The 14,768-nt window shown below is 47.8% G+C and overlaps 1 protein-coding gene across 1 annotated transcript in view; it reads right to left on the reverse strand.

The window, feature by feature from the left end:
- The window catches only part of LOC135054881 (oocyte zinc finger protein XlCOF7.1-like), a 141,891-nt gene that overhangs the window by 113,861 nt on the left and 13,262 nt on the right, over nucleotides 1–14,768 (reverse strand). The gene's annotated exons all lie outside the window — the stretch shown is intronic.

Consider the following 14,768-nt stretch of genomic DNA (forward strand, 5'->3'; position numbering starts at 1 on the left):
AGTGTCAGTTCATCAATGCACTCGAGTTCTGGGAAAAATGGTGGCAGCCTACGAGGCCATTCCCTTCGGCAGGTTCCATGCGAGGACGTTTCAATGGGACCTTCTGGACAAATGGTCCGGGTCCCATCTACAATTACATTAAAAAATAACACTGTCCCCCAGGGCCAGGGTGCCTCTTCTATGGTGGCTGCAAAGTGCTCACCTTCTAGAGGGTCGCAGGTTCGGCATTCAGGACTGGGTTCTGGTAACCACGGACGCGAGTCTCCGAGGATGGGGAGCAGTCACCCAAGGAAGAAATTTTCAAGGATTGTGGTCAAGCCAGGAGTCCTGTCTGCACATCAACGTGTTGGAATTAAGGGCCATATACAACGGCCTTCGACAAGCGGAGAGTCTTCTTCGCAACGTACCGGTTCTGATTCAATCGGACAATGTCACAGCAGTGGCTCATGTGAACTGCCAAGGCGGGACAAGGAGCAGAGTCGCGATGGCGGAAGCCACCAGGATTCTTTGCTGGGCAGAAAATCACGTAAGCGCTCTGTCAGCTGTCTTCATTCTGGGAGTGGACAACTGGGAAGCGGACTTCCTCAGCAGACACGATCTCCATCCAGGAGAGTGGGGACTTAATCAAGAAGTCTTTGCAGAGATAAACGGATCTCTGGGGATTTCCTCAAATAGACATGATGGCGTCACGCATCAACAAGAAGCTTTGGAGGTATTGTGCCAGGTCCCGGGACCCTCAGGCAATAGCAGTAGACGCTTTGGTAACACCATGGGTATTCCAGTCGGTCTATGTGTTTCCTCCTCTTCCTCTCATCACAAAAGTGTTGAGGATCATAAGACGAAAAAGAGTACAGACAATACTCATTGTTCCAGACTGGCCTCGAAGGGCCTGGTACTCAGATCTTCAGGAGATGATCACAGAAGATCCTTGGCCTCTTCCTTTAAGGGAGGACCTGTTACAGCAGGGGCCCTGCATGTTCCAAGACTTACCGCGGTTACGTTTGACGGCATGGCGGTTGAACGCCGGATCCTAGCTGAGAAGGGTATTCCGGATGAGGTCATACCTACTCTAATAAAGGCTAGGAAGGAGGTGACGGCGAAACATTATCACCGTATCTGGCGGAAATATGTCTCTTGGTGTGAAACCAAGAATGCTCCTACGGAAGATTTCCATCTGGGTCGTTTTCTCCACTTCCTATAGACAGGAGTGGATATGGGCCTGAAGTTAGGCTCTGTTGAGGTACAGATTTCGGCCCTGTCGATATTCTTTCAGAAGGAATTGGCTTTTCTTCCAGAAGTCCAGACCTTTGTAAAGGGAGTGCTGCACATCACCATGGGACCTGCACCATGGGACCTGAACGTGATGTTGCAGTTCCTTAAATCACACACACTTTTAAATTCCTTAAAACGGTTGAGTTGAAATTTCTCACCTGGAAGGTGGTCATGTTATTGGCCTTGGCATCTGCAAGGCGTGTGTCTGAATTGGCGGCCTTGTCTCACAAGTGCACCTACTTGATTTTTCATCTGGATAGAGCGGAATTGAGGACTCGTCCTCAATTTTTACCTAAGGTGGTGTCTTCATTTTATATGAACCAACCTATAGTGGTGCCTGTGGCTACGAGTGACTTGGAGGATTCCATGTCCCTGGATGTAGTCAGGGCCTTAAAGATTTATGTAGCCAGGACGGCTAGAATTAGGAAAACAGAAGCACTGTTTGTCCTGTATGCAGCCAACAAGATTGGCGCGCCTGCTTCGAAGCAGACTATTGCTCGCTGGATCTGTAACACGACTCAGCAGGCTTATGTTACGGCTGGATTGCCGTTACCACATCCAGTAAAGGCCCATTCCCCTAGGAAGGTGGGCTCTTCTTGGGCGGCTGCCCGGGGCGTCTCGGCATTACAGCTTTGCCGAGCAGTGACTTGGTCGGGTTCAAACACTTTTGCTAAATTCTACAAGTTTGATACCCTGGCCGATGAGGACCTAGCATTTGCTCAGTCGGTGCTGCAAAGTCATCCGCACTCTCCCGCCCGATTGGGAGCTTTGGTATAAACCCCATGGTCCTTACGGAGTCCCCAGCATCCTCTAGAACGTAAGAGAAAATAAGATTTTAAACCTACCGGTAAATCTTTTTCTCCTAGTCCGTAGAGGATGCTGGGCGCCCATCCCAGTGCGGACAAAATCTGCAAGGCTTGTATATAGTTGTTTCTTACATAAGGGTTATGTTACAGTTGAGATCAGTGTTTAGCTGATACTGTTTTGTTCATACTGTTAACTGGTTGCGTATATTCCAGGTTATACGGTGTGGATGGTGTGGGCTGGTATGAATCTTGCCCTTGGATTAACAAAATCCTTTCCTCGTACCCCAACTCACACTCAAGGTAAGTATTTGTGCGTCTAAATAGAAGTAATAAAAGAAACCTTTATATGCACAAATACTTACCTTGAGTGTGAGTTGGGGTACGCACCTCGTATAGACCTCCATTTTTTTCTTCTTCTATTATGATGGACAAGGGTAGTTTTATATAAGAAAGAGCTTTACACAAAAGGATATTACACAGTGTTATGTTTATATGTTTTATATTCCCACATAACAACCGCTGAGAATATTCAACTATACATCTGGTCCTAAATCGAAGACGGGTGTGGATTTGAAAAGGAAAAGAAACCCAGATAGGAACATCTTTGCATTATTTCTCGTGAGTGTGGTACGCACCATAATTGCTGTAATTATAGAGGAAAAAGATACCTTTATGCACTTGACTTATCTATATCTCTAAGTGAGTTTAGGTATGCATTTCCTTGCATGTTAGCTAGTGAAGAAATATAAAGAAACCTTTATGTGCACGAACACTCTCCCTTAGTGTGAGTCTGGGGTACGCACCTCATATAGACTACTCTTTCTGGTGTTTTTTCCACCCCTGTTGGAACAAGGACTGTTTTCTACATATAAAAGAGGATTGCACAAAACGATATCACACATTGTATGTTTAATTTTTGTTTTTACATAAAAACATCGAGATCAAATCATCAACATTGAACTTCCTGATGACTAAGAAATTGAAGAAACAACACATCTACAACTGATAAGGGACGTATATGTTATATGTGTTCTGTTATTTATTAGGGAGCTTATACTGGAAGAGTTTGCCTTCTTTCTTTGCAATTTCTGTTTTTGTGGGGTGTGGTGACACCCTATTAGACAATCACTACCAGTTAAAGCTGCCTTGCGCACATTTTGAGTTCCCCATTTTTCTGCTACTATTGTATTACTTTTTTTATTTATCTTTTAATAGTAAAAAAAAAGACAGTATATACTATACATATCTTGTGTCAGATTTTATATTAAGTACAAAGAAAGCGATTTGGTCCGTTAATGTTTTACATTTTTTCCCATATGTGCCTCTGCGCCCCCATGTGTCCTTTTATCCAGAACCTCCTTTCCATATATGCCTCTTCCCCCAGGAACCTCCTTCCATATGTGCCGCTTCTCCTGGGCCCTCCCTTCTTTGTGTGCCTCTACATTCTCATATGAGCCTCTTCCCCCAGGAGCCCCTTTCATATGTGCCTCTTCCCCGGGACCTCCTATACATGAGTGCCTCTGCTTTCCTTTATGTGCCTCTTCCCCCAGGACCTCCATTCCATATGTGCTTCTTCCCCCAGGAAACCCCTTCTATATGTGCTTCTTCTCCCGGGACCCTCCTTCCATATGTATCTCTGTTTTCCATGTGTGCCTCTTCCCCTGGGACCTTCCTTCCATATGTGCCTCTACTTTCTCATATGTACCTCTTTCCCCAGCCCTCCCTTCCAAATGTGCCTCTTCCCCCGGGACCTCCCTCCCATGTTTGCCTCTACCCCCAGGAACCCCCCTTCATATGTTCCTCTGCCTTCCCATATGTGCCTCTTCCCTGGGATCGGCCTTCCATATGTGCCTCTTTCCCCAGGACTCCTCTTCCTCTGGGACCACCCTTCCATGTGTGCTTCTCCACCGAGGATTCCCATTTATACAGTATGTGCCTCTTTCTCCAGGACTCCCCTTCCATATGTGCTTGTTTCTTTGGGACCTCTTTTCCACGTATGTCTCTACAAGTAGTTGATTCACAGGGGAGGGGGAAGGATTTCTCCCCCTAGCATAGTGTCAACATCTCCTGTCAGTAATACCCCTTTCACACCGCACAAATAACCTGGTAACGACCCGGCATATTGCCGGGTCGACACGGGTCAGCGTACGGTGTGAAAGTGCCATAGCCGAAATCATGGTTCGCCTGACCCGGCAATTCAACCCGGGAATAAAGCAGTGTTATACCCGGGTTGAATACCGGGTCAGTGGCTGCATAAACGGGCTCCCGGGTCGATGCAACCCGGGACCCGTTTACTACAGCAGGGAGAGGCGGCGAGGAGATTATCTCATCTCCCAGCGCCGCCCCCCGCTGCTATGGCAACCCGCCCGGCATATTGCCAGGTCGGGGAAGCCTGCAGCAGTGGCCAATGCCGGATCCCACCCGGGAAGGACCCGTTTCCAATTCCTAGGTGGGATCCGGCATTGGCAGTGTGTAAGGGGTATAAACTGTGAATATTGATCACGATTTTGTTGTATTCTGCTGTTGCTTTCAACTGATACCAATTACTGCCATGGCTTTATGAATGTACTACTTCTTATTAGTGCTATCTATGCTCTATAAATATTTCTTACATTAATTTAATACATTAAGGGAACTATGCATTATGTTAATTATCTAACTTGCTGCAGGCACCTGAGCAATTCAATGTTGCTCCGATGTGGAGACAGCTGATCTGAAGATCAGCTGTCCTGCGAATCCTTTCATCACCACTATAGTAGCAGTGAAACTTCGCATCGCCAAATCTAACTCGCCATGCGTTAACTTTGGTGACTTCAGGTAGAAGGAGCTGAGCTGTGGCGGAGGGATTCAAACGGATTCATCTTTGCAACCAGAACTCTTCTTATAAGCAAAAGTTCCAGCAGTCAAGTCCTCAATCTTTAGTATTTTCAGAGCTTGATAAATTTAGGTTCCCATACTAGTGTATGGGGACGGCGGGGCAGATCGGGACTAAAAGATAATAAGCAGAGATACGTGATATCTCCTGCGTTAACTTCATAATAAATACCCCTGACAATTAATTTATACAAAAGTAGGAGAAAATATAAGTGAAGATGAATAAACACCTAAGGGCGGGATGTACTACGCATTGCGTTTTAGATGCAATACATTCCGTTACTTATCGCATGCTTAGCCGCAATAATATCACCAGTACGCCTGTATGAGGGGGTACCCAAAAGAAACAGGAAACGTCTTCTAGAGAGCGGGGCGCTTGTAGCACGTTGTTTGTGTAATCAGCCATCACAAAAATAGGCGAAAGAGTGAATAACTCGGTGGAAAATAAAATCACTGCAGTCGAGCGCTACCTTCCCCTGCAACGTCAGCGGAGATACTGGCTCAGAAGGGTTACACAAACATTCCCCTTGTGGCAGAAGCCCGTACTACAAGCTCCCCACCCTCTAGATCGCGATTACTGATTCTTCTGGGTACCCCATCGTACACTTGCCATTAAAATCACCAAGAAAGGCTTTTCCAAAAAGTGCCGAGCTTTGTGATTATAGGACTTTCGGGTTTATGACCTGGGAGTCCTGTGCATGCGCTGGCTGAAATGTGAGCTGCTGACGACACGGGGAGGGATCTGATTGGAACCCTCTCAGGAAAGAATGCAAAAAGAAATCCCATAGACTTCTTTTAGGCAATGCCATCTAAAGACGGCATTACCTCCTGGGTAGAAGAACCAGAAAATGTTGCTATCCAGAGCTTTGTACACATGAGAAATGCAGTCTGAGTTATCACCACATGTTAGAGGTGTAGTATGGCTGACCAATGGTCTCCTGACCGCCGGTCAGCCTACTGACGCCGGGATCCCGGCAGGGAGGGGCGAGTGCAGCTAGCCCCCTGCGGTCGCCATGGATTCTATTCCGGCTGTATGGGTGTTGTGGACACCCACGAGTGGAAATAGTCCCTGTTGGTCGGCATGCCGACCGTCGGGATAGTGAGGGGGTGGGATTTTGGGGGAGGTCATGTGACCGTCGGTCTGCTGACCGCCAGTCACATAAATACCACCCCATTTTAGTATTGGTACATCCTACCCTTAATGTTGTTTTTATTCTGTAAATGTGTGTAGAGTGGTAGTGATGTCAGACTGTGTATTAATTGTAATAAGCCGTCCATTGATTTTATTAATGCTCTCGCCCCTCACCCCCTACCACCCTTTCACCCCAATAATCACTCGGACAACTGAATTGCGATTTAAAAGGTCACAGCCATATTTATTGATCGAATTAGAATTGGTACTCTATAAGTGGGTGGCGAGAATGCAGTGCGTACCCCCGGCTACAGCCTACATATTACATTTCTCTTAAATTAAACAACGGGGCGGAACCTAAGTCCCGCCCTTGCGCAAGTTAGCTGAGCGGTACCACTTCCCACCATTGGCATAGCACCGGTCCACCCTTAAGATGACGACCGTGTCGGCCCTTGAGGCCACGACAAACTCGCCGAGTATCTGGGGGAAGTGCCGGCCAACCGACGTTGCGCTACTACAGACTGCCGAGGAGCACTGCTTGCCGCGCCTGCTGGACCTCTTTTGCCAGACCATAATTAAAGCCCGAAATGGCCTGACGGTGCCTCCACCGGACGTAAAACTTAATTTCAAAATACCAGTTACCTCACCTTTGCCCTGGTGATAATTAAAAATCTGGACTGGCCTGCCGGTGCCACCACCGAAAATAAAAACAAATTAATTCCTAAATACCAGTGCCAATTGCCCTACCACCCTGCCTTCTTGGATCCTTGTTCAGCATGAAAGAGGGAGCCTGCCTGGCATTCCTGGTCTTTTGTACCTCCCAGGTAACTCTCCTCCCCTTTTTCCTATAGGATGCTGCTATGCTACCTTCTCTATCCTCCCCTTCCCCCTCCCCTCCCTCTTTCTCCCATTCCCTGCCCCAGGCTTCCTTCTTTTAAAAAACCAGGACGCTTATTTATTCTCAGTCCTATTTGGCCATCGAATTCTTTAAGCCGTCCATTGATTTTATTAATGCTCTCGCCCCTCACCCCCTACCACCTTTTCACCCCAATAATCACTCGGACAACTGAATTGCGATTTAAAAGGTCACAGCCAAATTTATTGATCGAATTAGAATTGGTACTCTATAAGTGGGTGGCGAGAAAGCAGTGCGTACCCCCGGCTACAGCCTACATATTAAATTTCTCTTAAATTAAACAACGGGGCGGAACCTAAGTCCCGCCCTTGCGCAAGTTAGCTGAGCGGTACCACTTCCCACCATTGGCATAGCACCGGTCCACCCTTAAGATGACGACCGTGTCGGCCCTTGAGGCCACGACAAACTCGCCGAGTATCTGGGGGAAGTGCCGGCCAACCGACGTTGCGCTACTACAGACTGCCGAGGAGCACTGCTTGCCGCCATAGCCTGGTTCCTAGAACCAAGGCCCGCCACCCGCTGCGACCATCTATGCACACTGCTGTCCGTCTCCATCAGACTAAGACAAATAGAGCCTTTTGCCCACTAAGTTTCTTGCTAAATTAAATTCCAAAATGGCCCGATGGTGCCTCCACCGAAAATAAAAACAATTCCTATTGCACTGAGGAGCCCTGCTTGATAAACTGAGGGCCCCTAGGGGCCACTGCTTCTGTCTCCCATGCCTGCCCAGATGTTTACCAGCTGCCCTATGCCTGCTGCCCGCTAGCTATCGGAGTGACCTGCCAACCGTACCCGCATGGCCTAGCATGAACAGTGCTTTTGGGTGACCCATATGAAGGTGAAAACCACAAAACCTCTTTGAGGGCAAAATTGGAAAGTCCTTCATTCCCCCAAAGCGGCGGGCAGCATAATGCCTTGGGTTTCCCAAAAGACACTCAGGGAGCTTACTTCACCAGTAAAGGTGTCGCAATCGGACTCGGGTGAATGTAGGCTCCCTGCACATAATCTCTCTTGTAATTTCGCCCCAGTGGGACTGTTTAAATGACTTTTATCCCTGGGACTTAAAAACTCCCAGCCTGTTGCCGAAAGGCTTTCCTGGCTCCTCCTTGGGCAATCCTGACAAACTCTTTAGCACTATAAGGATCTTGTGGCTGTCTAGTGGAAATCTGCTGATAGAGATTACCCTGTGAAGTAGAAGTCAATGTTAGTTTGTACTGTATAGGTGCTTATACGAACGCTTTTTAAGTATCCCCAGGATCCTTGCCTGGCTGCAGCTACCTACCATGCCCTGTGGCCATGCACATACCTTTACTGCAAGCCCTCTCCGCAGCCTTACCCTCTCATCCAGGGACTGGGCTTCTGCTCTGACTGGTTTTCATTCGTGAAGATTAATTTTCTTGCCCTTGCCCATATATACTGTATATATTGCTCAGCACCTGCTAGAACATGCTTGGACTTTTTACCAAACTCATAAAACTGTTAATTCCCAGGCGCCTGTCGATTGCCTGGACAACCGCGGGCATTCCTGGCATATTTTTGGCCTGCTGTCGACCACTGCAACTTTGAGTTACCTGCGACCTTGCGAACCCGAGAAGCTGTCTTCATGTAAAACTCATGCTAAATGTATATAAGGTTGGCTTGCTAATACCTTGTTGAGTCTCCAACTGAAGTATCCTTCCCTATTCCTCAATGGGTTGATCCCCCCTTATCCGAAATCGGTACTCACGGCATATCGGTAAAGAGATGTTACACTATGTATTTATGGTATGTTTCAATCCGGTTAAGTATACTCATCATATAGCGCACTATGATCTATACCTAGCGACTGTCGTATGAATTAAGACACCCGAGAGAGCATACAAACTCCACAAAGAATGCTCTTAACTGGAATTGAACCCATGACCTCAGCGCTGTGAGGCCGTAATGGTAACCCTTGCCCCATAACTGGTGCGTTTACGCTGAATTGTTATTCACGCCTTGCGCCAGACTATAGTTATCCTACGTGGTTATCCCGTATACCGCTAAGGCACGTGCATCATTGACCCCTACTTTATGCAGAGACAAGGTTCTATTCAGCCCTTAGATACCCCGCTTTGCGCCTTTTCCCCTTTGCTTTCCTTCTCCTTCTGTCCTGTGCCTTATTATGATACCATAAGTGACCGTCATATTGCACGTTCACTAAAGTAGCTTTGATGGTTATTTACTGTGATCGCTACCGCTACTTGCTTTGCCTTGCATTTTGTGTGACAGTCTGGTTATAGAACGACTTATTTGCCCTAAGCGGTTATCCTTATATAACGAACCATGTAATACCAGGGGATTAAACCATGCGTTTAGGACAGCGGTAGTTGCCCTGTGTAGTGCTGGGCTGTACTGCGCTATGAGAGCTGTGGTGCTTATTGTTAAACATTCCGGGGGACCTCCCTTACCCTGACCTGTTTTTTTTTTTTTTTTTGCTTTTGTTACCACCTCGCAATGTTCTGTGTATCCAGCATTGCTCTAATGTATGCCCTATGCAAGGCCTTGCCAATCGCCTGTGGCACCTTCCCAATAAATGTAATACTAATAATAATCATGCTAAAGCCACGGGTAATACAGAAAAATCGGCTAATATGAAAGTTGTGGTGTGTCACTGCCCCCCTGCTCCCTTATTTATACATATTGCTATTATACCTCCTAGACTGCCACCTAAATTCGGCCAGCCTGCGAACCTGATCTGCATTAAACTGCCCGTTATATGCCTCCTACAATACAATAAGACATGGTCACGGCAATGTGATAACTGTTCCGCCTTATATTGTATCCTTTATCGCTATTCCCCTCTATAATCTGCTATGCACCCCCGGCCTATCGTTCTGGTATTGTACTTTTATTAACCCGCTAGTGTACCTAGAATGCTAAAATATGCTCCCGCAGCAATGCCGCCACTAATCATTATGCTGTATATTATATCACCAGTACGTTCCATATACTGCATTATACACACGTGGCCATGACATTACTGATTTGGTACATCACTTCTACCCCACTGGATATCACCAATTTGCCCTATACACCGCCATATACGTTTATGGCGTTATTTCGTATCTCGCTATCCTGCCTCATACCTGTTAGCCCGTGTGTAATACCCTCCTGCGGCACCGACATCGGTGATACTACTGATTTGTACTATATTGTGTTTTATGCCCTGTATTCTATCACTTTTCATACCTTGTTATGAACATGTTCCATAAGGAAATCACTGGTCGACATGGCGACCCATCAATGCCATCAATGCTCTATATTTTCCGTTTATTGCACAGTCTTCTGCTTGTTATGCTGCGCTTTACCCACTTCCGGCGATGTAACCTATCTGTATTAACTGTGATCCTTGGTCTGCGTCTAACGCAATACCATACCCTAACATACCTTATACGCTGCAGTGTATCCTGACTCAGCAATGTAACCCCTGACCCATACTACATTGCCCCCTATGACCCTATTACCCACTATGCGCTGCCGTAACCCCCTCACTGTGTAGATGCGCCCTGTGTTTGTCATTAAAAACAAACTCCCAGGCTGGAGTGATTATCTTAAGCTTCCACATATATTTTATTCGCAGGTGACTGGAGAGCGTATAGCAAAGTTCGTGCCATAACGTCGCGACTATACCAGTGGACAGTGCTGGACTTTCCACTCATTATGCTCATTATAAGAAAGCATTCAGGCCTGTTTACCAGACAGGCGCTTTAACCAACTAAGCCACAGCGCAGAAGCAATACCATAAAAGAAATTAATTGAATAAATTATTAAAAAGGGTTCGCCCCTTGCGGGTAATGGGCTGGCGGGAAGGTACGACTGGGTCTGGGTTAATGTGGGAAGCCGGAACTGGCTGTTCCGAATTGCTAAAATTGATAAAGCCTAATCTTTACCTTATAACATTCACTATATATTTGTAAGAGACTCAGTACGCAATTGGCGTACGGGGTACCGTAATGGTACGCACTTAGCGTAGCAGACGCTAGACCGCGAGCGCAACGCACAAGCGACACGTACGCTCGCGGGTTTACGTTTGGTATCGAGCACGCTATAGGCGGCCGACTACCGTAATGCTACGTTATTAGCGTAGCGGACGCTGTGCCCACGATAAGAACACGAGCGGCGCAGACGCTCCCAGAATGACACACAGTAACCTTGTTTGCAACACACTGAAAGGATATGCTTATACCGTAAACCTTAGTACTGTAATACTGTAATGATATAATGCTTATAGACCTTGATAATATAAAAGCTGTTTGAGCTAGATGAATCGCTGCCTTAGCCCGCTGCCTTAGCCGCATCTAGACTGCGCTTCGCTTCCTCAGTCATTGCGAAGACGTCCACGAACTTCCCCTTACGTATACCATCCTTTATCTTTGGCCTAATCCCCCTCAATATCGCTGTATTGGCGCAGTGCACCATGCTCTCTTGCGAATCTGGCCCCGCGTCCCCCTTCTTCCCCGCTTCCTTGCTACGCTTCTTGCTACTCCTTTTGCGCTTAAAATATTTTCTGAACTGTCGCCGCCTTTCGGCGGAACTAGATGAGTCGCTAGAGTCAGTATATGAGTCGCTACTGCTTGAAGAAGATTTTTGCTCACCTGTTCCTGAAGCCGAGGGTGTATGGCTGACCTTCTCCGCCGCTCCCTTCTGTCCCTCGTCGCGCAGCGCGCCCGCCGCGACTTGATCCGATGATGACTCGGCTGCCGGTTGGCTACCATCTATGGTGGCTGGAACCTGTAATCTCACAGAGGAAATATGTAACGTATACGCTGGTTGCGACTGAGGCTGCTCTGTCGGGTGCTGCTGCTGTTGCCCCTCCAGCGGCTGGAGGGCCTGTGCCCCACGGTTCTGTTCGCGGTCTCCTGACCCCAAACTTCCGCTGACCCCTGCACACATTATCTGACCCTGCTGCTGCTGCGGGCCGTTCTCTAAGGGGAGGGGTAGCCCGCATGGCTGGTGGGGGGTTGGGCTGTGGTGGGCTCCTAACGGGTGTGTGTATTGGCTCGCGCCTGCGGGGTGCGACGGGGGTGGGTACCATGGGGGTTGGGCAGTGGTGGTCCAGTAGTTTGCCCATTGAGAGTAATGGGCCGGGGGGAGGTGCAGCCCTGCCTGCCACCAGAGGGGGGGGGGGAGCGCTGCAGGCTGCTGCCCCCACCCCAGTTGCTGTGCCGCGGTATATTGAGTGTGCGGTGTGAGGCTGCCACGTACCAGCATGGGTGGGTACGAGTGGCTCATCTGCAGCGTCGCGGGGGGTGTATGCACGGGCTCCGGCGGTGGGGCCTGTCCCGCCGGAGCCGAGATATGCGGCTGCTGCTGCTGCTGGGCGGCACTGAGCGTGACGCGATCGCTCGGCGCCGGAAGAGGGGGGGGCGTGCCCAGCGAAGGGCTGTGAGCTGGCGCGCCGGAGCCTGCTTCCGGCCTGCCGCGTGATAGCCAAGTGTGGAGGGGTGAAGCGGGCGCTGGTCCCGCCGTCCCCGTCCGTGGCCCTCGGGTGGATGCCGTGCTGCGCGCTGGCGTGGACATGGTCGCATCCGCTTGTATGAGCCGCCGAGGTGGGGGGGCATTCCTCCTGGGCCTGGGCATGTTGCGGGGTGGGTGCTGGTTGATATTGCTGCGTATGGGGAAGTGTGTGGGTATGGCTTAATAAACGCTGCAGTGTATAGAGGGGTGTTTAAATGTGGTTTGCGGTATACTGCTGCCGTGTGTTTATACCTGCAGCGTAGGAGAGGGGGAGCGCGGGGAGGATTAATTATTAAAATTGTACTTATTCTTCCTTTGATTCCAGGAGCTGTGATGGTGGTGCCTTCTTGGATCCTTGTTCAGCATGAAAGAGAGAGCCTGCCTGGCATTCCTGGTCTTTTGTACCTCCCAGGTAACTCTCCTCCCCTTTTTCCTACAGGATGCTGCTATGCTACCTGCTCTATCCTCCCCTTCCCCCTCCCCTCCCTCTTTCTCCCATTCCCTGCCCCAGGCTTCCTTCTTTTAAAAAACCAGGACGCTTATTTATTCTCAGTCCTATTTGGCCATCGAATTCTTTAGTATTCAGATTGATAAATATCTTGGTTTTTGGGGCGATATTTAAGTGATTAGTTTTCATTTAATCAGAATACGGTTACAATTAATAATAAAAAAAAAATCACCAGCACAGATGTATGTCATTACTTTATACTCATTTTCATTTCAATAATAAACACAATATTAAATTAATTATTTATTATTGTTTATTATTGAAATTAAAATTTAGCTTATGTCACACAGGTCCCCGGCATTACACCTATGTGCATAATGATGAGACGGGGCTATAATACAGGTGGCCTTATAGAGATACACAGCCCCCAGCACTGGCTCACTATGGCTTACTGGCCTCTGCTCTAGCTGGGCTGATGATGTCACACAATTCTCTGCAAGCTGATTGGTGGAAACAGCAGCAGTTGAGATTTGAATCACAGCAGTTGCAGCATTGGAGCCAGCGCTACAGGTCAGGTAACACAGCTGCACTGGGCGGGGCCTATACTGTACATGGGATATACAGAGAGGGGGGAACGGGAAACGGGAGGAATAGAAAGTAGAGGGGGGGGGGGGGGGGCGGCAGAAGAAGGTTGGAGGTAACGTGGAAATAACACTTTTCCCACTAACAGCTACAAGTGTTATTCCCCTACCTTATGTACCAAGCCCCCAGTGCCTATCAGACTGTATCCTCAGTTGGGCAGGGACATCTGTACTGTCTGTTTCATGTCACTGTATGGTATTTGTATGATGATCCCCACAATGCACAGTACTGCATAATATGTCAGCACTTTATACACAATAATAATAATAATAATAATAATAATAATAATATACACCTAGAAGATAGGAGGCACACAATAGTGTAGTATTTTTTAAAATTCAAAACACTTTACTAACAATATAGAGAAGATACACTCACAAAGGTTGTGGTGATATAGGCATTATATAACAAAAGCGCATGTTTGTATATTAACACCTCTGTCCGGCCGCAGTAATAACCAGCGGTAATAAAAAATCTAATTAATAACAAACAAGCAACGCCATTTGATTTAAATAGCCACACATCAAACCCTCTCATTTGCATAGCCACACCTCCAAATTACTCACAATATTCTGTAACACCAACAATTTTGGAGACTGGTACTTAGGGGGAGATGTATCAAAGCCTGGAGAGAGATACAGGGGTCTATTTTCTTCGCCTTGGAGGGAGATAAAGTACCAACCAACCGGCTCCTAGCTGTCATTTTTCAAACCCAGCCTGTAAAATGGCAGGTAGGAGCTGATTGGCTGGTGCTTTATCCCTCTCCAAGGCTTAATACATAGACCCAAAGTATCAGCCAATCAGCTCCTATCTGCGATGTTACAGGCTTTGATTGAAACAAACAGGAGCTGATTGGCTGGTACTTTGGGCCTGAGTCAGACATGTAGACAGTGGTGATAGTTATGCAGTTGAGTAGCTATAGGCTGACTGCGCATGTCTAAGTTGCGCTGCTATTGTGCCGCCATGGTCTTGCAACTGCGGTCACAAAAAGGATCATTAGCAAAGTGACTGACAGGACGGGACTATTTGGGGAAAATAACAGGGAGTGACAGCAAAAACATGGGCGTGTCACGAGCATTGTCAGGGCGTCTCACCCTACATCTGCTATCCCGTATGCAGAAAACATGGTGCAAGTATCTCCATTCCTACGCCCATTCTGCGTGACCATAGAGTTACCCAGGGAGGGGATTAGTGAAAGAT

The sequence above is a fragment of the Pseudophryne corroboree genome, chromosome 3 (assembly GCF_028390025.1).
Source record: "Pseudophryne corroboree isolate aPseCor3 chromosome 3, aPseCor3.hap2, whole genome shotgun sequence".
Lineage (NCBI taxonomy): Eukaryota > Metazoa > Chordata > Amphibia > Anura > Myobatrachidae > Pseudophryne > Pseudophryne corroboree.